The following is a 24,941-nucleotide window of genomic DNA, read 5'->3' as shown; positions in this document are numbered from 1 at the left end:
ACACAATAATTCTTGTCACAAAAATCCCAAGAGGACCATATAATTTTAGAATTACTATTAGCCCCTTTCCAAAAAAATTATTGATAATATTATCAATTTTGTTTCAAACCATATGACTAGGCAGATAAGTTAGAAAAGATTAAATAAGGAAAGAGCAAAGAACACTTCTAATGAGAGTTAGCCTTCCACCAAAACTCAAAAAATTAGAATCCCGGGATAAAATTTTATTCTGCATGGAAGTAATCAAATCATCAAAAAGATTAGACTTCTTTTACCTTTAAAAAGAGGGATCCCATGATACATAATAGGTAACTGGCCATGCATAAAACCAGTCATGGCTTTGATAGCCACAATACGAGCATTAGGCCCAATATTAGAAGCAATAAAACAACATTTATATTTGTTCAAATAAAGCCCATTTACAATTTTAAAGTTGTGAAGGTAATCCAAAAGTCTATTAATCTTATTAAGATTAACATTCATAAAAATGATAAAATCATCAATAATACATAAATGAGAAATCCAAGGTTCTAAATTAGAGGCTAGGGTGGTTCTCAAAGGGTTTGGAAAGGCCTCTGAAAAGATAATTGACCTCAATAATGAAAATGTTCAAAGAAATAGGGTCTCGGTGACTCAAACCATGAGCGTATTTAAAAAAACCAGAGCTTTTGCCATTAATAATAGTATAAAAATAAGATCCTTCAATGTAATTTTTCATAAGACAGATAAAGACTGAATTAAAAGCAAATAAATGCAGAATATTATAGAGAAAGATCCATTTAATGTTATCATAAACCTTAGAAATATGAAGTTTCAAAATAATATTGCTACCTCTTACCCTGACATCCAGATCGTACAAAAATTCTTGAGCCAACATGATATTATAAGCAATAGCTTGACCTTTAAAAAATCCCATTTGATAGGGAGTGATAATTTTAGGAAGAATATAAATTAAATGACTCATAATAATTTTAGAAATTAACTTACTAAAAAAGGTGCAAAGACTAATGGGTCTAAAATCATTCCAATTACTAACATTGTTGCTCTTGGGAATGAGAAAAATATAATTAGAAGCAAAAAAATTTAGTTATATTTTGACCAACAAAAAATCCAAAATAGCAGAGTAAATATCAACACTAATAGTATGCCATGCTTTATGAAAATTTTAGTTATAAACCAATCCAGCTTAGCCACAAAATCACCATACATGCCATGCCATGAACATTATCCTTTAGAGATATGAGATTAGGGATATTAGAGTGATTCTGAATATTCATAGGAGTAAAATATTTATTGAGCCATTTTTGAAAATGCTTAACAGCAATATTGGCGATTTCCTAAACATCCTCAGTAACATAACCATACTCACGATTGATTTTATTAATGGAGTTCTTGGCATGTTTCCTCTTAACCAAAGCTTTAAAATACTTGGTGTTATTATAACCTTCAATAAGATGCTTCACAACCGCTTTTTGTTTCCAAAATACTTCCTCCTGAGTTTGTAATTTAAAGAGGCACTCCTTAGCCTCTCTATGTAAAAAAAAAAATATCATTAGTAGGAGACATTTGACAGTTAAATTCAAAAGTGTACACTCTATCTTCTGTATTCAAGATTATAGTAAAAATATTTTTAAAAACACAATGATTCAACCAACTAATGATTTGTTTCAGTCTTTTAAATTTAAACCAAACTCTCTTCATGCCAAGGATAGAGTTATCAGGATGTAAATGGGTAAACCAATTTTTATAAACCACATCCAAAAAATAATCATGAAGTAACCACATATTTTGAAATCTAAAAAGGGGCAAAGAGTTCATATGACTAGTCTTACGACTAATTAATAGAGGAGAGTGATTAGAAAACATTCTTCTAAGATGCTCAATAGAAATAGAATTAGAAGAGTTAAGCCAGCTATCATTAAATAAAACACAATCTAAACATTGTCATAAATGACCATGATTCCAAGTGAATCAGTCATCAGAGAAGCCATTGTAAAAAAAATTACATTCCATAATCATATTTTTAAAATCCTCCATAGAATGATATATATAGGACTAGTGCCCCCAATACACTCAAATGGATTATAAATAGTGTTAAAATCACCACCCATAGGCCAGGGCAAGTCACAAATATTTTGAGAATTAGTGAGTTACTCCCATAGCACTTTTTTAGTATTATGAGAAGAAGCAGCTTTGATAAAAGAATCATAGCAACTCAAATTCAAAATTCAATATTACAATGCATGACTTGAGTAAAATCTCTAATAATATCAATATAAACAGGATTCTTCCAAAGCATCCAAATTTTATTTGTAGAATTCAAAATAGAATGCTTAAAGCCTAAAAATCTAACAATACTAAACAATTTAGAAGCATTAATAACAAGTTTAAGTTAAACAAGAATAGAAACATTTTAAATACCAGATAAGTTCTTAACCCTCAACTTAGAGGAAGGACACTAGTGGCCCTAACATTCCAAATAATAGAATTAAACATAAAATAAATATATAATGACTAGTTTACGAATGGGTGATCTTAGGAGATTGTAAAATAAAGTTCTTGTTTTTCCTACCTCTCCTATTTTAAAATATAATATAGCTAGTGTTATTATCATCTTTATCAAAACATTTGATAGAAATAGCCATATCCTTTGTATCAGTAAAGAATCACTATGATAATGAGAGTTAGAGGAAAGGTTGCTATTATTTTACAGGCCCTCCTCCTTACCTTTTGAGGTAATTAATCTTCCTCAAAATTATAAGCATCCTCCATACTTTCTTTGCTACTCAGACTAAGCTCTGCATTTTCTTCCACAACTAGAGCCAATTCACCTTCCTCCAATGTATTGTCATTCCCCACATTCCCTTCGCTACTCATGTCACTACCAGCAATAATTTCCACCACATTTTCGAGATCATTCTCAATATATTCAAAAGGAAATAGTATTAGTGAAGTTAGTGGTAATCATCATAAGATCCATATCAGGCAAATTGTTTTGATAACACACGGACTAATAGAAGCTGAAATAACATTATTTTATGTAGTAGTGATAGCCAACATTTGCTCATCCATATTTTCACAATCATAAACTAAAATAGAAGTAGTGTTAATATTATTTCCCTTGACACAAGAAGGGACATCAACAATGAAAAGGGTTCGGTTCCATATGCAAAGAAGATGATTATATTGTGTCCTCAAAATTATCATGCATTTTGAGAGTATTGCCTTCAACCTCAGCACAAGTTGGAATCTAATGCTCATGATCAACTGAAATGATAGCATTTCTTTATGGTTGTTTAGAGGAATCTTTCTCCTTATAGAGATGTGGAGCCAACATGAAACACTGATTAACATGATGACCATGCAATTTATAAAAAGAGCAAAAATTGGAAAGTTTTTAAATTCAACATTTTGGAAATAACCATTCAATTCTAACCCTATCCAGATTTCATTATGATGTTTCTTAGATATATACAGTTCAACTAGAACAGGAGACACGAACGGATGAGAGATAGAAGCAGTTGCTTTGTTTGTTTGTAAAGGTCAACAAAAAATAGATGTGAGACCAAATAAAATTTGTGAATTAAAAAAATGGAGTATTATATTTGGAAAAGATATACACACAGGAGCAATAGGGGATTCCTCCCAAACATCAAAATTTGACGTCCATTTGAATAAAAGCATATAACAAGCTTGAATATAGTAAGATCTCCTTAAAAATTTAGCTATAGTAATGGACATTTAAGTTGAATTGCAATACGGCTCTAATCTAGCAAGCAAACATGAAAATTTCCCAAAAGCTTCAAGATAACAAATATTTTTTTTAATGAAATCAAGATTAAGATAATGAAGAAAAAGTTGCCAACTAATATAAGATAGAAGGAGCAGCTAGTTGAGAAACAATAACATCATTGAACATCAAAGTCGGATAACCCTTGGAAGAAGTTTGAACAAAATGAAATTTAGTCAAAGATGAAGAAGATCTAGCTAAAACCTCCTTAACAACCAAGATCTAAAATCAGGACATAAAGAAGACAACGAGAGTTGTCATCTTTCAAAGCCAAAACTAAACAAAAAAACCTCAAAAGAAAATGCAGAAAGATAAAGGAAAAAAAATGATTAGGAAAGCACAAAAAAAAAAACCATTATAGGAGATCAAAAGTAGAGCTTACAAACAAAAACCCTAAATTGCCCAAGAGTTGCCAAAGAGCACAACATGGGGAAATAGTTAGTCTTCACCCAGACTTGAGTTATTATTTTAAATTTTTTAGGGTTCTCGAGGTTAAATTAAAGGGTAAATTAGGTTTTGTTAGTTAAGGGATTTAAATGGTCGTAAAAATTCTTTAAAAATTCCAAGGGGTTTAAGATATCACTATGTTTAAATGTTTTAAGTTTCACGTCAATCAAAAGTGTATCCTAGACCCTAGAATTTCTCTAAGTTCACTAGACTGGTCCTTAATTATTGTTCTTAGGATTTCACTACAGTAGATGGGTAACACAAAGGGGAATTGCAATAAAATATAACACACTATGTCCTTAGAACTAAGAGAACTTAGCCTAAGTGCTGGTGTGTCCTACACATGCAAAAGAAGACTAAACAATAGCTAAGTTAGATTAACAATATGATTATTGAGTAATTGGAGTCCGGTCATCCACTAATCCTCCCTCATCAATTATATTCATATACATAACATATGTTTAAAATTCTATAGAATCTCTCAAAGTTAAGGGATTAATATATATATATATATATATAATTATAGTATATATATATATATATATATATATATATATATAATATTTATAAAAGATCCACCAATCACCTAAGGGAGGTTTCAAAATATTTTCTAATTTGAAAGTACATAATATATTTTTTATTTAAATAGTAATTAAGAATATAAATAATTAGATAATGCATAAATAATTAAAATTAAGTTTTGATATTTGAAAATAATTTTAAATAAAAATATTAAATTTTTTGAAAAATTCAAGGTATCACATGTATTTTTAGTATTTTAACTGAATTAAATATGAATTTATAAATTTAAATGTTTTTTAAAAGTATTTAATATAATTATTATTTAAAAATAACTATTAAATTAAATTAAATTAATCAGTAAAGTCCTTTATAAAATATAAGAAAAATATTAATTTTAATATAATTATTTACTAATTAAGCATTCAAATATATAATTAAAAAAATAACTTAAATTGGTAATTGACTTTATTTAGAATTAAATAATAAGGTATAATTCTTTGATATTAAAAATAATTTTTTAAAAAATTAATTTTATAAAATTTAGGAAAATATTTAATCTTAAAATTTGATTAATTATTAATTAAGGACTTAATATTTGATTAATTAAAATAATTCTTCTATTATATTTAACATATATTTGAATAATTAAACAATCTTCTAATTTTAAAAATAAGTATATTTTTTATTATTACTTTAAAAATAATTATTTAATGAGTATAGATAATATTTAAATATTTAAAATGGCCAAAACCTTAAATTTATTTAAATTATAAAAGAAAATATCATAAATTATTCTAATTTTTAAATATTTATTTTAAAATAATCATTTAATTATTTTACATATAGAATTTTAAATTTTAAATAATATTTACTTTAAATATTAATTAAATAAACAAAAATAATTATTTTTAGAGTAATTTAAAAAATATAATAAATTTTAATATAATTTTAATTTTAAATTAAATGAAATGAAATTAATTTTTTTTATTTATTATAAGCATTATTTGGATTTTAAAATAATTTTAAGTAATTTTTTTAAAGTATTATAGTTTATAAAAAGAATTTTAACTAATTTAAATTTAATTATATATTAATTCAATGGCTGGGAGATACATGGCAGAGCGTGATTGGGTTTGTGGAATGTAGGGCAATCATTGCCTGGCGATGTGATGGTTGCACTACCGATAACAATTATTGTATGATTGCAGCAATGTTTGGCATATTTGCAACGTCACTTAACCACATTAGCGAGGCTTCAAAGCCGTCCGATCTCATGTGGTCTAAGATAGAGAATAACTCTAATTGCATCTAACATGATATCCAATTGCCAGATCAGTTATACAGTTTGAAAGACGCCACATAATGATGGGATCTCTACAATTGAATAAAAAATCAACGATAGAGATTTTGTACACCTAACATATAAGCTCGAAAAGCCCTATTGTCCATTTTTCAACTTATTCTCTTGATTGACTTAAGAAAACACTATTGAATTTAAAACTCTGGTAACACTAATAAAGAGCATTCGTGATGGATCATTTTTACAGTCTAAAATGCAATATGCAAGAAGCTATTTAGATCTAGGTATTCTAATTTAGGGTTTATGTTTCACCATGATTTAATTGATAGATTGGAAAATTTAATAGCTTGTTGTACTTATAGACTATCCACATATAATTACCTAGTTGAATTTGAAGCTTGAAATGTTATGGATCAACGTATAGTATACTTGGATGATTTCAAGCCTCGGGTTGCCAGAAACTCGACACTGGCGAGGGTTGCCTGTTGGGTTTTACTTAGGAAATATGGGGAGAGGTCAAGGAACCTCACACATAAAAGTTCTCGGGATTCAAGGGCTTCAAGAAAGAGCAAGAGAAAAAGTCCCCTCTATGTTGCCTTAAAATCCATATTTATAGACATAAGTCTTTGATCAATGGCCTAGATCATATCTAGGGCCAATTATGGGGGAAATCAAGTTTATTTAGATATGGTTTTGGTCAAGGCATGGTTTGGAATGCTTTAAATTCTTTAAATAAGGAGAATTTGACTTAAATAGGTCAAATTTGACAAAATAGGGCTTAGTTTGACCAATCCAAGTGTTGACCTAGTCAATATGGTCAAAAAAGTCCAAGGGGTTAAGGGTTGAGCAAGAAAATGAGTTAGAATGGATCAAAATTCAAATTGGGGCTATTTGGACAATTTGGGACAACTTAGGTTGACCTGGTCAACTAGGTTGACCCAAGGCCTTGGTCTGGGCTCCACAGATTTGAATTAACCCTTTGAATCCAATGGAAGAGGTCTTGGAGTCTAGCATGGCCAATTTGATGAAGTCCACCCCCCTAACCCAAGTCTGGGTAAAAAAAAGGTCAACAAGTCCATATTCTCTACCTCATTAGGAGGGTGAAAAGCAATCAAGGTTCTATGCTTGTCAAATGAGTTTTTCTCCTCTACATCACCGCTTTATTGGAGGATATTTTGTAAGGACTTCTCCACCTAGTTGTGGGGGCTAATGGAGAGTCACTAAAGGTTTAGTGCAATACCTAAATGGGAGGTTCTAGGGAGTGGATGTAGGTCAGGTTGGACCGAACCACTATAATATCTAGTGTGTTTGTTCTTGATTTTATTTTTTTCACACTTTATTTTATGCATTTATTTTTGTGATAAATACATGGTTAAAAATCTCTAATTTTCTGTTATTGTGAAATTACTTTGCTTCTACGTCAAGAGATAAAAGTTTCAATTTCAGATGTAGAAAAAGTTTTGAACAGGGATATTTTTTCTTTGTATTTAAAGAAGTTTTTAAGTTACCAATTCACCCCCACCCCCTCTTAGTTTTCCTAGGGGCTAGTTCTTTAGAGTGTAACAAACTTCAAGACCATTCAAATGGTATCAAAGCAGGATTCATAAAATAAGGTTTAGAATATATTTGAAGAAAGATCAAAGGATAACTTTGGAAATCATAATACTACGAAAGGATATTCAATCATGAAGCCACCTTTATTTGAAAATATTTCTTTTATTTTTTGGAAAATTTGAATGTTTAATTTCTTGTAATCAATTGAATATTGAATGTCATATATGATTCAAATTGCTTATTCTGTACCGTCAAACATTGTAGATGGAGTCAAAATTGATATTCATTTTATTGAATATAGTAGAATAAAACAAATTAATGCTCAATTAAAAGTTAAATGCTTGAATAATTTTTTCTATGTTTTGAATTTTGATGATTATATGAGAATCTCTACATGTACTACTGGCAATGATATTTAGAATAAATTATGAGCTACATTCAAAGGTACTAGTGAAATCAAGTTCTCTAAGTTAAATATTTTAATGCACAATTATAAATTATTTTGCATGAAATCTTATGAGACTATCATAGACATGTATACTAGGTTTAATCAAATTGTGACATAATTACCAGTGTTAGGTAAATAACTTCCAAACTTTAAATAGGTTAATAAAATTCTACATTTTCTGCCTGATAAATTTCATGCTAAAGTCACTTCTATATGTGAATCAAAAGACTTGAATGATTATTCTACTGATAATCTAATTGGCTCACTCATTTCCCATGAGCAGAGTGTGAGCCAAAAGCTTTTGAATGCAGGAGAAACTATAGTCCTAAAAGCTGAATGTATGGATGAAACTGGCTACGAAGATTGTTTCAAAGATAGGAATTCCTTTATTCTTGGATGGAAAATGGGGAAGACGTGAATTTGCATTAGCCTGTGTTCAGATTAATCTTGACTCTAAATTAACTAATGGAGTTTGGATTGATGGTTTTTATGGGAATATTTTTCAAAAAATAGAATATGAAAAAATTTCATCGTTGTGCTTCAAATGTGGTAAGATAGGTCATAAGATTGAAATGTGTTTGGATACTAAAAAAGAAGACCAAAATAAATTGCATGAGGTATTGGATAATGGGAATAATTTTTTGGGTAAAGAAGGAAAGGTTAATGCTTGTTCTAAAGAGTACAACCCTTGGATACATGTGAAGGGTAAGAATAAAAGGTTGAACAATTTCAAAAATTAGATTCACATTCCTGTATCAGTTAGAAAATGAAATAATGATCATATTGAGAAGGCTAACAAATTTGATGTGTTATCTCATAATTCTAAAATTGGAGCTCAAAAGGAAGTAAATTTGTCTGATATTCCTATTTTGGGTGACTAGGAATGTTCAAATATGGTAGATGCAATCATTGAGGAGGCTGTTATAGACATTATGGCTCATAAGGAGAAGATTTCAAAAATTGCGGTTGCCGATCCAGCAGAATTTATAGACCAAAATTCTAAAAGAAAAAATGTTTTGGCTGATGGAATTAATGTCGTTGATCAGTAGGTTGTGCTTTGAAAAATTGGAAGTATTGAAGCTGTCAAAGAAGGCAAGGGAGAAGATACTATTCTTGGAGAGGCGGTTGAGGAAAGTCTAGAAAACCTGCAATCTATTATGGCCAATTATGTGCATAATATTGATAAGAATAAGGATTGCTTGTTTGAAGATGGTAAATTTCACTTACCATCAAAATCTATTCAGCATAAAAAGGGATTAAACAAAGATTTTCGGCAAATCAAAGGTAACCTTAGAGGAAGGAAAATGAATTTGCTTAGTGTAAGTGATGGATTCACTTTACCATGTATCACTTAATCTATTTAGAATGGATGAGGAAGGTTTGTATCAAAGGAAAATGTGTGATGTATTGAAGGAAAATGCAAATCTTTGGATTGATGTGTTGATTCAATCCATTGGTATTGTAGTCTTTAAAAGAAAGTTTTTTTCTTTTTAAGACTATGGAGCTTGACGATGGTTGGATTGAGGGTCAAGGCATGGTTTGGATGATGGCATTGGAAGTGAAGAAATGGTGGTCTTTAAAGCATAAAGATCATTGTTTTTATTTTATGTTTTATTTTGATATATTTTTTAAGGTTGTTTTAATTTTTAGGCTTATATTAAGCATTAGAGTATATTTGAAGGATCGGGATATAATTTGGAATTTTAAGAATCACTCTATTCCTTATTTTTTACTTAATCAAAAATTCTGGGATACTAATCAACCCTTTGGGTTATTTAAGTTTTTGTATACCCTCTGCCCCAATTGGTTTAAAATGAGGGGTAGAGGATCTTATGTTCCGTATGAAATTTTATATCTTTCAAATATTACTATTTTTCTTAATTATCCATTAATAAGCCTTCCTTTCATTTGTTTTGGAAGGATTGGCATTAGGGTATTTCTTTTCTAGTTTGTGATAGCATTATTTTCTATTTAATGCAATTTGCATCTTTTTTCAAAAAAAAATTTGATGAAAGTGGGTTAGAATATGATGAGAGTGAGGAGTTTGCATAAAAAAACATGCAAATTGGAAAGTCTATTAAAGCATAAGCACAAAAAAAAAAGTGGAACAAAGGTAAAAATAGTAAGAATGTTAAGATTTCCCATTATATTATTTGTTTTAAGTGTAGGAAGCCCGGACATATGAAAAATTAGTGCCCTAATATAAAAAATCTTCATGCAAAAGAAAATGTTAAAAATAAGCAAATTGTAATAAGTGAAAAGATAAAAAGCTAAAGATCTCCTTGGCAAACCAAGCTTCTGAATCATAAGACTAGGAGCAAGATAATGACGTATAATGCTTTGTTTGTGTGTTTATCTATGTCATAATTATTGCATACGTGTATGTTCTTTATTTTATTTTTATTCGATATGAATGTTTTTATTCACTTTCTTGTTTTAGTTTTTTTTATGTTTGTTATTTTTTATTATCATTGTATCTTTATTAGAACATTCTCTTATCATCACACACAAATCAAATGTCACGTCATATTTACATAGAGAATCAATCACTTCTTCCTAGTCAAATTTTTTTCTTAAAATGAAAAATGTACCTCCTTTTTACTTAAAATTTTTGTAAGTAATTATTGACTTCCCTAAATAGTTAAAGGAAGAAATTTTGATGATTATTCATCTTCCTAAAACTTCTTTTGTTTTGTAATTTCTTTTTGAATAAAAAACTATTTGAAATTAAAAATTGGACCAAAAATAGAAATCTACTTCATTTTCCTACAGTTCTCTAACTCATTTGAATATTTTTAGCAAATCAATGAATCTATTTTAGATTTTCTTACTCACGCTATCTGCCTATATCAGATGAATCAAGTTTTGATTTATGGTTTACTTTTCCCTATAAAAAATAGTAAGTTCCACTTCTCTTAAAATTGGAAAATAATCTCACAACTAATAATCTTTGAAGAATTAAAAAGGAAGCAAGTTGGAAAAAAAGAAAAGAGACACAAAGTGAGTCTAAAGTGAAAAGATGCGCAACGTCCACCAAAAAAATGCAATATGCACAAAGTGTATAAAAAATAAAAAGGAGTGTAAAGTGTGCTGAAAATTGATAAAGAATCATAAAATGAGCACAAAATATTTTAGCTTCCCTTCTTATCGAGTCTTTAAATCTTAAACAAATCCATTTTCTGATTGATATCATCTATACTTGAATTTTTTATCATGAATTCTTATTCATCTCTTTGCAATGCTATCCTCTTAAGATATATTTCTAAGAATGCGTTTGAAAAGATCAAATTTTCTTTCAAATTGATTTTCTGAATTTGATTTTTGTTTGAAAAAAAAAAGGACTTTCACTTGTAAGAAGCATAAGGTAGGGTTGATAAAATTCAAATTTCCAATTTTTCTGAATCTTAGTGCACTCAACTCATTTTTTAGTAAGATTTTTAATAAAATCATGAGGTAATTTTCTCATTTAGAGAAAATTTGCTGTGATTAATTGATTCTTCTTAAACATCACCACTAATTCCACCTAATAAGGGTTAGTTTGATCTTTTGTGTTTGTCTCATTTTTTATTGTTTGCTTCTTTTTCTGTGCTTCTCTTCTTTTTGATAATGTCGAAATGGGAGAACATATTTATTAGGTTGCATTTATTCATCTTAAATTTGAATTTTTTTATCTGTTATTTAAATTTTTTTTGCTTAATTTCCTAATTAAATTTTTTTTTTGTATCTGCTATTTTTTTTAAATATAATTTTCTTGGTGAGGGGGAGATTAGAATAAAATATTTTTAAATTTAAACATTAAATGAGTAATGTTTTCATCAACAAAAAAGGGGGAGATTATTATAAATCAAGCTCATTAGTTTATATTATTTTATGATAACAAACATTGAGGCTCACATCCATGTGTCTCTTAGTATTTATAATATATATTTGTCTGTATTTCTATTAACATTTCAGGAATACCATGCACTATCTAACAAATATTCAAGGCTGGAGATTGGGTAGAATTTGCTATACAACATATATTTTTTTTAATATTTATTGATTTATTTTAAATTTTTTCAATCAAGTCCTGTAATGGTGTTTGCTAGCTTGATGAAAACACACACACACTAAGGGGGAGAGAGACTGAGTTAAAATTGAGTGTTTAAATTTTAAAATAATTATAAAATAAGATTTATATTGTACTATAGAATTAGCTAATCTAATTAATTGTATAGGACAATTTAGATCATCCAAAATGATTAGTTATGTTCATGAAAAATAATCGTCAATCATAATTTAGGAAAGAATTTAAATTCAAATTTTATTCAAATCATCCAAGATAATCTTTATTGTACTAGATGATCTATTATAATCATTCCTAAATTGATCCAATGATTAGGGGACTAATTCTGGTTAATTTATTTAATTTGACTTTCACGGATGATCAGTGATGATCATGCTGGATGACCAAGATGATGCATGGGAAAACCACCCACTATAAAAGACAAAAATGATAAATGTTTCAACTAATCATCCTGGATAATCATTATAAACTCTTGAATTGATCATATAGGATAAATGAAGTTCGTACTAAGAAAATGAGCTATTTTAAACAAATCATATAATACTGTCATATAATATCGGACTAAATGATATTTGATGACATAATTAATTTTTTACAATTTTTTAAAGCACTCTATTTATGCTTTCTCCAAAGTCATTATAAGTGTCTTTAGCATGCATTGAGTCTTCATTCTTTTATAGAAAACTTAAAGCGAGAGCCCTGAAGGGGGGAGAGGAAAGGGTGGAGTTTAAGAGGGAGAATATTCTTGTGGGTTTCATGGGAGTGTGCAGGTGGTTTCACACAATTACTCCGACAAGCTTGCATCATAATACCATCAAATTCAAGGTTTGTCTTGAAGGAAATTTTTGAAAGAAGAATGTCAAAGAACCTGGCTACTCCCTCGAACCGAGGAAAGTAAAAGTGATTCAAGGTTCTCTACCTCATTAAGAGGGTAAAAAAGGAGTCAAGGTTATCTACATTACCAAGAGGGTGAAATGGAGTCAAGGTCTCTACCTGTGAATGGATTTTTGGTCCTCTTCCATACCGGGTTAGTGGAAGAGATTTATCTAAGGCTTCTCTGCTGACCTATGGGGGTTAAAGAAGAGTCACAAAAGGTTTAGTGTAACTAGAATGGGAGGTTTTAGGGGGTGGACGTAGGTAAGGTTGGACCGAACCACTATAACATCTAGTGTGTTAGTTCTTGGTTTTATTTTTTCATACTTTATTTTCAATATTTATTTTTGCGATAACAGCATGGTTGAAAATCTTTGATTTCTATTATTGTGAAATTACTTTGCTTCTATAACAAGTGACAAAAGTATCCATTTTCAGGTGTAGAAAAAGTTTTAAAAGGGGGGAATTTTCTATCTTTAAAGAAGTTTTTAAATTACCAATTCAGCCCCTCCCTCCCTCTTGGTTTGCCTCAAGACTAGTTCTTTAGAGTTTAGAAACCTTCAAGAACTTTTAGTATTTAGTCTTGGTCCTAGTCTAAATTTAATTATAAATTATATCAAAATTAATCCTCTATTTTGTACGTATTCGAATTGGGTCTAGGTCTAAATCAAAATCTAAATTCTATCAACTTCATTCCTAGTTTAAAGTTATTCGACCCAGTCTTGGTCTAAATTTAAATCAAAGTCTTATTAAAATACTATCAAAAACCATCTCCTCCTAGTGTAAAGTCTTTGGACCTTATCCTGGTATAATTATAAAGCTAAAACATTTCAAAATCATATTCCTGGGTCAAAAATACATGGACCGGGTCCATTTCTAAATATAAATCTTATAAAAATCCTTTTAGAAACTCTCCACTTAGTTTAAAGTCTTTAGACTGGGTCCATGTCTAAATTTAAAGCTAAATCCTATTAAATTTATCTTCCCATTGTTCAAAGTCCTCAAACCATATCCTATACAAAATTTGAATCTAAATCTTATCAAAATCAATTCCCCTTAAGATTAAGTCCTCTAACTAGGTCTAAATTTAAAATACCATCTAAATCATTACTCTAATTAGAGATCTTTCTAACTAGATTCATGCCCAAATCTTCATTAAGTCAAAGAAAATATTTTCCATATCCATTCTGATTTTAACTCATCATAAAAATAAAAAAAAAATTGGCTTAATATTTCTTATGGATCTAAATTATTTTTATCAAAATTTGTGAGTTCAAAAACTTATTCGTAATTCTAGTTTAATTTTAGAAATTGACATGAAAATTAATTTACTATTTCTCCAATGATACAACTATAACAGTCAAGCAAGCTCAATGTGCTAAGGGCTTATTATTCATATTTTGTTATGGATTCCTTTTATTTAACACTAACAGAAGTGGTTAAAACTTAGGTTTATGTTAAGCATTCATCTGTTATGTTCACTATAGAGGATGAGTCTGTAGTAGTTCCCATAGTTGTTAAACATTTTATGTTATCTTATCTCAATTTCCTTGAGTATACAAGCAAGCAGAAGGGAAAATTTTTTGCCCATCCTAAACTCATAGCCTTTAGTAAGTTTAAGAATTATTGATCATATATAGTTAAGGAGATGATTAAATCATAAACAAGAAATAAAAACTTTCATCTAAGATGGAGGTCCAAAAGGCTAAACTCCTTAAAGAAGAGAATCAAATTAATGATGCAACCGAACAGCTATCAAGAAATTGTTAATAGTATTTGATGAATCTAAAATTCCTATATATTCTCCATTATTCAGTAGAAGTTTATTCCATCCATTTTTAATAGTTACCATAGAAGAAAATGTTCTCTGACTAGCTAATTCTCCACTTCCTACCTACTATAAGACTCGTCTTATCTTCCTTGTTTTAAAATAAAGGAAGCTTAACATGTTATTAAATGGATTGATTCATGACTATGTAACAATATATGGCTAGTCAAAAATTGAATTTTATAAATATATGAAAGTTGTCATCTCTACTAGAGCAAATTTAGAGGTGCATAGAGTTAAAATCATTCCCTTCCTTGTTAAAGCAAAAATATTATTTAATGATGAACACCTTACAAATCTTGTTGTCATTTCAAACTATTGAAGATAACTAAAGAAGTTCTCTATAACTAAAGATAATCTATTCTTATCAATAACTGGAATTATTAGACTCCAATAAAGTCCTTCGGTCATGATACTTTGGATTAAAGAGCGCATAATCTGATAACTCCACCTGGTTCATGTTAATCATTGAATAAATCCCTTGGAGTCTCTCATCAAAGTTTAGAATATAAATCATAATGAGTTTATTGGCACCATTTTATGGGATGCTAAACATCATCTTATTTTTATATATGAAGGTTGAAATCATTAATTAAACAACCATAATATCTGATGTGATGTAGGTTTAAGATCGATAGAGGAGCTAATGAATATGTGATAGAGGAGTTGATGAATCATAAAAAGGAGAGTTTAAAGAAGATAGATGAAGGGAAGCCATTGAAATTGACACAAATAAATGTATGGATGAAGAATTTTCTAGAAGTATTTTTATGGTAGACACCGAGGCATCCACCCAAAAGGAATAGAGTAAATGTAAAATAAATCCTTTAGGGGTTGACTTAGATGAAGAAAGTACATTCAATCTAATTAAATGATTACTATATAAGTTGTGTCCTAAAGATGAAAAAAACAAAAAATGGAAAAAGGGATGGAGGAGTTAATAATCTTTGTGGAGTTATTTCAAAGCAAAGAAACTTCATTGCTTAAAGCACAGTTAAAATTAGTTAAAGTAGAATCTATTATGCATGCAAGTAAATAAAAAATATTTTAAAAATGAAATAAAAAACTTATAATAAAAAAAATAATTTGTGCAACCTAAAAACATAAAATAGCTAGTGCGGAGCAGGCAAAGGAAACTTCAGCACAATATCATGGCACAGTCTATTCTAATGATTAGACAGTACACAAAAAATATGACTTGGCCCATTACCCTTAGCAATATATGCCACATCTATTCAAAATTTTTAATGGTATAGGAAATCCCAAATAGCATTTAATGCACTTTCAGCCAAATTTTTGCAATGTATGGGATAGAAATGCTAAAAGTTCAAATATGACTTCTTAGACCAACTAGAATTACAAGTGCACACCACGAGGGGGATAAATTGGTAATTTAAAAATTTTCTTTCAAAAAGCATCCTTTTTGAAATATTATGATTTAGTGGAAAAATAATATGACAACACGATCACATAAAAAACTTTATTTTTTTTAGTTTGCAAAGAAAAAAATAATTTTATCATTTTTATTTCTAAATTTTTATTTTTTCATTTAGAGAAAATTCAAGTTATACAGTGTAAAAAAGTAAAAATTAAAGTTAAGAATGTAAGAAATAAAGTGAAAAAAAAAATAAAAATGTAAGAAGTAAGAAAAATGTAAGAAATAAAATGCAAAAAAGTAAAAATTAAAACTAAAACACACTAGAGATTTATAGTAGTTCAAAAAAACTTGACCTACATCCACTCCTCAGAGTCTTCCAATATTAGAACTGCACTAATAACTTAGTAACCCAATTCATACCTTCATAACAAGGAAGAGAAGACCTTACAAATCTATTTCACCTCCTCGGTGTGGCAGAAAAGCTGAATTCTTATCATCTCATTAGTGTGGTGGATTAGTCGAATACCTTTTATATCCTCGGATCACTAGAGTAGCTGAATCCCTTTTACCTCCTTGGTGTGGTGGAGTAGCAGGATCCTTCCCATGAAGATACTCTTCCCAAAGTTTCCCTCAAGCAAAGACACTAACCTTCGAGGAAGAAAGTGCACAATCATTAAGCAAAGACACTAACCTTCGAGGAAGAAAGTGCACAATCATCAAGCAATCATGTATAGAAACCCTTCTCACACACTCTCTTATTCTAACAAAAAATTTCTCCCTCAAGACATCAGCTCTCTCTCCCTCTCAAGGAAATGTTCCCTCTTCAAACCCTTCTCATAAAAGCTCTCTCTCATAAAAAGTGAAAAAAGATTTCCTGAGAAAAAAATAAAGATATATATATAAATAATGGCCTAAAGTAACCCTAAAACTTAAGTTAGTTGATAGTGTTTGTATAATACCATCATAGATCATACACTATGATTAGTTGAAAAGTCCTAGTTCATTTTGTATGAGTAATAGACTCCAGAATAATCAGTTCAAGTGAACCTAAATAGATTATACCATTTAAATATGGATCATATAGTAAGATTAGTAAATATTACTTAAGTTCAACCAAGATAATTTTTATGGGATGATAAAACATTATCTCTGTTGATCATCCCATATGATTCATATTATATTGTATAATTGCTTTAAAAAATTAAGGCTTATATAGGATGACCCTTGTGATGATAAAAAAACATCTCTATCAATCGGTTGGTATGATTGCCATTCACTAATTAACCTTTATTTGATTGACTAATTATAGGGATTAGTTTATGCAGGATTTCCAATTTCATAGAGCATAAACTAGTTTGTATAATATGATTAGTTCAAAAATAAAAAATTCAAATACTTACCTAAATCTTTCTATTGACTGGGGATACAAATTAAACTAATCGTACTATATGATCTAGTTTATACAGAAACATACGTTTGTCAAAATAAATCCTTTATTTAACCATTTTAATTATTTTTTTTACAATTTATACAATATGATGTGAATTATACTATACGATCTTTAAACATATTTATATTTATTTTTTCCCTCACCCATGGGTGTGTGCACATACGCTAAGCTAGCATACACCTTTTAAATAACATTTTACTCAAGAATATAAATTTAAATAAATAAATAAAAATATAAGATCTTATAAACATCAAACATATTCTTTAGTTTTCAATTGATCCTTTTTTTTATGGTTAATAGTGTACTTTAAATGTTGTACATATAAGAGAAATATGAAATAAAAAACTAAGAAAATCTTAGTAAAAAATATTATTAGTATTTATTATCATCAAAATTATTAGCCGCGGATCCCATATTGCCCTGATCCAACCATTTTCTATGATGTTAAATATTATTAGTAGAATTTTTAGGTTTGTTTCACTTTCTCCTAATCTCCACCTTTCTAATGATTTATTTTAATAATAGGGGAAATATATGTTTTTTTTGTTTTAAAAAAGGAAAAATATTGCACAACCATAAGCACAGAATAATAAGAAATCAACCTAAGTAAAATATTAAGTGCAACAACATCCTACTCCCCAAGTAAAATGTACCTAGGAAATAATATAAAATCAAATATAAAAGTAATAATGTAAATATCTTATATCTTGGTATAGCTAGATTGAGTTATATAGTTTTAAGAGTTATAAAAGATTGAAAATTATTGTATATATACATATATTAGTTCCAAAAGATAGTGATTCTTCTTCTTTTGATATTCATTATATTTTTTAATACAATTGAAGATTTAGTATCTAGAAGATTAAAGACCATAATAAATAATCATATTCAAATCTATACTTATATAGAAGTAAAAATCCTAGCTTATTATAGGTGGGATATGGTAACCTTCTCTTTACATAATAAAAAAAAAATCTTTTATTTACATTGTTATTCATGATTCATTTTATTGTACGATTTTATAAATATTGTAGAGTGTTGATTATAAAGTTTTCTAAACTATAATTCTTTTATTCCAAGGATAAAGCCTATCTAATCTCGCATTCATGTGGTGATTGATTATGCTTAGGATTGTAAGATGGTAGATTACTAAGTACGTGTCAACTTAAATTGCATACACCCCTCTCCATCTATGCACATTCCTAGTTTATTCTATTCTTTCAAAATTAAAAAAAAAAATCTAAATCAAAGTTCAAAATATAATTGTAGAATTTATAATCTTAAGCCTGTGCATTAAAATCTGAATAGGCAAAACATTTATTTAATTCCATATGAATTTAAAAAATTTAGTCTTCACTTTAATCAGTGTTCTCTTAGGAAATGAAATTAATTATAGGGGCTTACCCTTGTAGGAAGTTTATAACCCAATAATAATATAAACCCTATTTTAGTTCCTTTTTAAGGTGGGGGATAAATCAGGGTGTGCTTTGAATTTTGGTGATTTGAATTTAAAATTCATGTGTCTATTTTGGATACATAACTTTTAAAATTCATAACTCTATAAGTATTTAGAATTTTCTTGCAATCTTTGTATGGTGTATTTATATTTATGAAAGGGTTAGCTTGCAACTGATTTCACCAAAGTTTAGTTAGTGCAGCTCCCAAAATAAATTATAAAAGCTATAGATATATTTATTTTTAATATTTATTTTTGAAGCATATGAGATCTTTGATGAGCCCAAATGTAGTGAGTATGATGCACATGTATTTTTTTACTATGTTCTTAATTTCACAACATTTGGATGCTATTTTGTTTAACATTTAGTGAACTAAAAATTTATATACATGGTTGACCTAGGATTTTTAAAAATTCATAATAAATCCATTTCAAATCCAAAATTACATTTAATATGTAAAAATTTTGAAAATTATAAGCTTAATAAAGGAAAAATAATGACCACTTAAAATTCAACTACAATAATAATAACAAGCCTTTATCCCACTACGTGGGGTTACCTACATAAATCCTTATACTCCATTGTGTCCTATTAAAAGTCAAATTCTCATTTAAATCTAATAGAGAAAGATTATTTCTAATATTTTCTAACCAAATATTTTTAGGTCTGTCTCAACATGTTTTAACATAAGTCAAATCTTAAACCTCTACTTTACTAACCTTTCCATCAGAAGGCTGCCATTTTATGTGAACAAAGCATCTAAGGCGACTCTCTCTAATCTTATCTTCCACTAGAGCTACTCCCACCTTTTCACGTATATATTTATTTTGTATCCTCATCTCTACGACACTTAAAATTTGCTCTGAATAAAATATAATTTAATAATCAAGAAAATGATTTGGAAGACAAACTAGCTTGTATATGAGGTATATTACATTGCAATATAAGCTCTCCATTCTAGCAAAAGAATCTAATGTCCCAAAAAGATGACTTGAAAGAACAAACTAGCTTGTACCAGAACTAGATGTTTCATAGAGAACATTAGAGACAAAAGTGTTACCTTTGCATGAATGTCAACATGAAGCTAAAGTTAAAATAAAGATATTTAAATGTGTAAATGAATAATCAAAAAAAGGATATCACAAAATATAGTGCCCTTACATCTTGGTCCTCCACTACTCACAAAAAAACCGTTAGAGCTAGGGCTGCAAGCGAACCAAACGTTCGATGAGCTACTCGTTGTTCGGTTCACTTAAAGCTCGTTTGTGATCGTTTAATTAGCTAAACAAACAAACTTGAACAATATTTTAAATACTTGGTTCTTAAATAAATAAACTTGAACACTAATGTGTTCGGCTAATTTATGTTTGCGAACAACATCATTTGAAGTTCGTGAAAAAGCTCGACATTAAGCTCGATAAGAAGCTCGATAAAAGCTTGATTCGTGTTCGATTTTGAACTCGTGAATAAGCTAGATAAAAATAAATAATATTTGACCATAAAATTAATAAATATAAATAATCATTGCCTTTGTTACATAGACAATTGCTTTTAATAATAATGTGTTTGTTCATAGATATGTTCATGAACGTATTTGTTTGATAGTTAAAAAAATTTCATAAAATATGAAATTACTAAATGACAAGAGGGGGGTGAATTGTGTGTGAAAAACTTTTTCTCAATAAAAAGAGTAACCCTAAACAGGAGTTCTAATCTTTTTTGTTATTTTGAAATTTTATAACAAAAACTTAAACAATTTTTTCCACAAATTTCACACGCAATAATTATGAAAAATTAAGTTTGCAAGTAATATAGAAACGAATAAGGAAAAAAACAACACAAGGATTTTTATAGTGTTCGGTCAAAATATGACCTACGTCACTCCCCGGAGTCCTCTTCGCTCCGGGATTTTTAACTACCAAAAATAGTTTTTCCTTTTCCCCCTCGCAAACGGGAGAAGCCTTTACAAACCTCCTTCACCAACCCGTGTGTGCGGGTGCCAAACTCTGTTTCGCCTCTAGCGACGGCAGAATATCTTCTCATTTTTCTCCCTCCCTGGAGAAGGCATAGAGAACCACGAGGTCACGGATGTAACGAGCCTTTCTTGGAATCCTCCCTCAAATTCTTCTAAGGCCACAGGAGGAGGCAAGATACAGCAAGTTCGGAGCAACCGTGTGATCTCCCTCACACCTCCTTCCCCTCACAACGCTCACTGTTCTCCTCCTCACTCAACCTCTAAAGAACTTCTCTAGAGCTCTTCCTTGGAATCCTCTCTAACCACGTTCTCCTACTCTGATAAATATTGCTGCTGAAAAAGGATGAGATTAACACCTAAAATGGGGCTCCAAAATTCTCTGATTTCAAAAGTAGCCTTATTGTCGTACAGTACGATTCAAACATCGTACCGTACGATCTTCATAAACAGACTTTATTCTGGTACGAAGCTGTATGAATAGTTAAAAATAATTCTTACTGTACGATACATATATACGTACGGCACGATCAAAATATTTTATCTTACAGGAATGGTCTGGACGACTAGATGTCTCTCTTGCATCGTATGGACGATTACTATCGTACAGTACGATAAGAACAAAAACAAGAGATCGTCAGGACGATATCCGGGAAGATCAAACTCATCTCTGTTCATCGTATGGTATGATCATGTTCGTACAAGTATGATGTTCAAAATATAATTAGGCCTGCATTACATGGCACTAATCCACATGTATTTAAGTAAGTATTTAAAATAAATCATACAGGACAAAAAAATCATGCAGTACGAACGGCGCAAAATCACTTATTTAAACTAAACTACGGCTAGGGTTTTGGATCTGAACATATCGTACAGTCCGAACATATTCGTAAAATACGATCTATTCACAAGAATCGTCACATAGCTCGGATCGTACTGGTACGAATTAAATCATACAGTACGACTCCAGAGAGAAATTACTTATTATATTCTTTGCACATTTAAAAACAAACTCCCCTCTGTGTGTGTCATGGTTCTTCTTACTCTTATGCATTTTGGATGCCAGACTCTCAGAAAATAAAAATACAATAAATAGAAATTATAAATATCTAACTCATACTCCTAGTCTACCCGTTCTGAGTCTTCCATTCGTCTGAGTATACTTGTGATCTTCTTGAAATGTTAGTACTCAAGGACAATAACAAATAAATTAATATTTAATGAAAAGTTGTTTTCAAAACAATCATTATTGGCACATCATAACTCAAACTTGGGTCTTAGGTTCCAACAATCTCCCCTTTTAATGATGTCAAATAATTTTTTGTAAGCAAGTACGAATGATATTTCGTTGGTTTTTTTTTTAATTTTTATTTTTTTATTAAATAGAACAGAAACAAGAAAGATAAAACTAATTGCAAGTATAAACAAAAAGAAATGATTTAACAAACTATAAACAAAGCACAAACAACAAGTACAACACTTTCTCCCCTTTTGACAGTACAAAAAGAGGATCACTAAAGAAAGAAGCAAAGAAAGAAACTACAGTACAAAGACAAACAAATAATCACGAAGGATTCCTGATCAGTTGGTGTGAGGTGGATTCGTTGAAAATATTGAAAGAGAAGCATCGAATCGGTGTCAATGCAATAAACTTCTCCAAACCATTTCATATCTGTCTCTATTACTTGATGTTTGTTCTTGAATATGCATATGAGACGAGTCTGAAGTTGGTCGAAGCGTGCTACCAAATTCATTGTTAGGGTGGTGCTGGTGGCCGGTGCTCGGTGCGGCATGCCATCGTGGTCGAGCTGCGAGCTGCTGCTGGGGCCATCTTCTCCTTCTTCAACGTCAAAGACTGGTTTCTTCAGGCTTGTGTCCCGATGAAAGAGAATACGGAAGGAAGGCATCCGTATAAAAAGATAGGAAGAATGTCAGGTCTCACCAGGGTAGATCAATTGATATTTATTGTGGAGGATATATCCTATTAGGTGACCAAGAGCTAGATTTTGTTTTACGTCGAGTGGTAGGTAGACGAAAAAAGCTCATGTGAGCAAATGTAGTTTCTAATTAAAAATCCCTCATCAAACTTTATGTTTGACATAATATAAGAATAGCGTAGCCATGGATAAGGTCTGGGTCAAATTGATACGGTCACCACCTTTGTAAGTATTGAGGTTCGAAAGGACATGTTGAATTATTCAGGCATTTTCGAGTTAAGGATTGAAGAGAGGTTGGTTGTGATGGAAAGTCAGCATTCCTAAGGACTCTATTAACATCGCTCCAATGCGAATCGTCGTAATAAAAATGAGGCGAACCATAGGTTTCCAGTGCACAACCCAATATATTGGGCAATGTCGGCTCTACGTGATCTTAACATGTTTCGGCCAACAAACAAAAGAGTGAAAGGTGTGTTGTCAATAGTGTAGGTGAGATTAGCGAGAAATTCGAAGAGAAGTTCGAATTGTAGGAAATGCCAGGGTGAGTGTAGGAATTAGAAGTGGTGGAAGCGAAGAGGCCCAATTACCTCGAAATTTAGAGAAGCCTGATTAAGCATTTTCGAAGGAGAAATTATCACAGGCTTTTTATACTTGTGTAGCTTACTCATTTCAGTATTCAGAAAACGAGCAGGTGCAACTTGACGAGGATGAGCTTCCCCCCAGTCAACCGACCTCGTTTAGACATTTCAAGAGGGCACGAAAACTAGGTTGAACGAAGTGAGTGAGGAAAGATTGAGTGAAAAGGAATCGGCCTAGCAAGAGGTTCTTAATAGAAAATTTTTCGAACAATTGTACAGTACGATTTTGGATCGTACAGTACGATAGTCAATCAATATCCTGACCGGTCATTTCGAGAAAAGGCATCAAATCGTACAGTACGATAAATATCGTATAGTATGATAGGTTGAATTTTCAATCGTCCCGAAGCCCTCGTAACGATTTTTTGCCCAAAGTTCGTACTGTACGAACAGGTGTATCATACACCTACGATCATAAAATAAATATACTACCAAATAGCTTTTAACTCATAATTTATTGTGTGCTGAGACTACGTAGACATGTTGTATCGGAACCGTCTGCGAAAACGGTAGTGTAACGTACAGTACGATAATCAGTAAATGTCATAACCCAACAACAGATTTTAATTCATCCCAATCCGTTACCTGCATAGTGTATTCATATCGTACTGAAGAACGACAGATACGTACAATACTGTTAAGCAAAAATGTCGGATGCTTAGTTGTGGTACGTCGTAGATCTGCGTTTTATGATAGTCAGTACGATGTATCGTCGTAACTCGTACGATCTACGAGCCGAAAGTGCTGTTTGGATGGACGTGTTGCTAGATTAAGTTATCGTTCGGTATGATTATGTGTATCATTACAGAGGCGATAACAGATTCAAGTTCAGAGTATGTTTGTGGTGAGTGTGTGATGATCAGGAGCAGGCCCCTATTTAATTTTTTTTACTGCGTTATATCTATGACAGCGGCTAATCTAGTTCCTCAAGGTGCTAAAGGGTGTTGAAAACTAGAGGTTTTGTGAATATGTTCAGCTAGTTGATTCTCTCTATAGCGATGTGTATGCAATTCCTATATTATCTCCTTTGCAAACGTGATCTCTAAATGGAAATGGTGTGTCTAATGTCTATGTGTGTTCATATTCAGAGTTGGTTGAATTGATTGGTCTTAGTGTTGAATCATAGTATTAGGTTGTTAAGCCGCTAAGTGAGATCTCGCCCAAGGCTACCAAGAGGGGGTGATTGGTATTTTTAAAAATTAAAATTTAAGACCCCTTTTTTTTTTTAATTTTTGTAGAAAAAGATTTTCAACCACAGAGTTTTTAAAACTTTAAAAT

This window comes from Dendrobium catenatum, unplaced genomic scaffold, assembly GCF_001605985.2.
Source record: "Dendrobium catenatum unplaced genomic scaffold, ASM160598v2 original_scaffold_237497, whole genome shotgun sequence".
NCBI classification, from domain to species: Eukaryota; Viridiplantae; Streptophyta; class Magnoliopsida; order Asparagales; family Orchidaceae; genus Dendrobium; species Dendrobium catenatum.
This window is presented reverse-complemented; position numbering follows the sequence as displayed.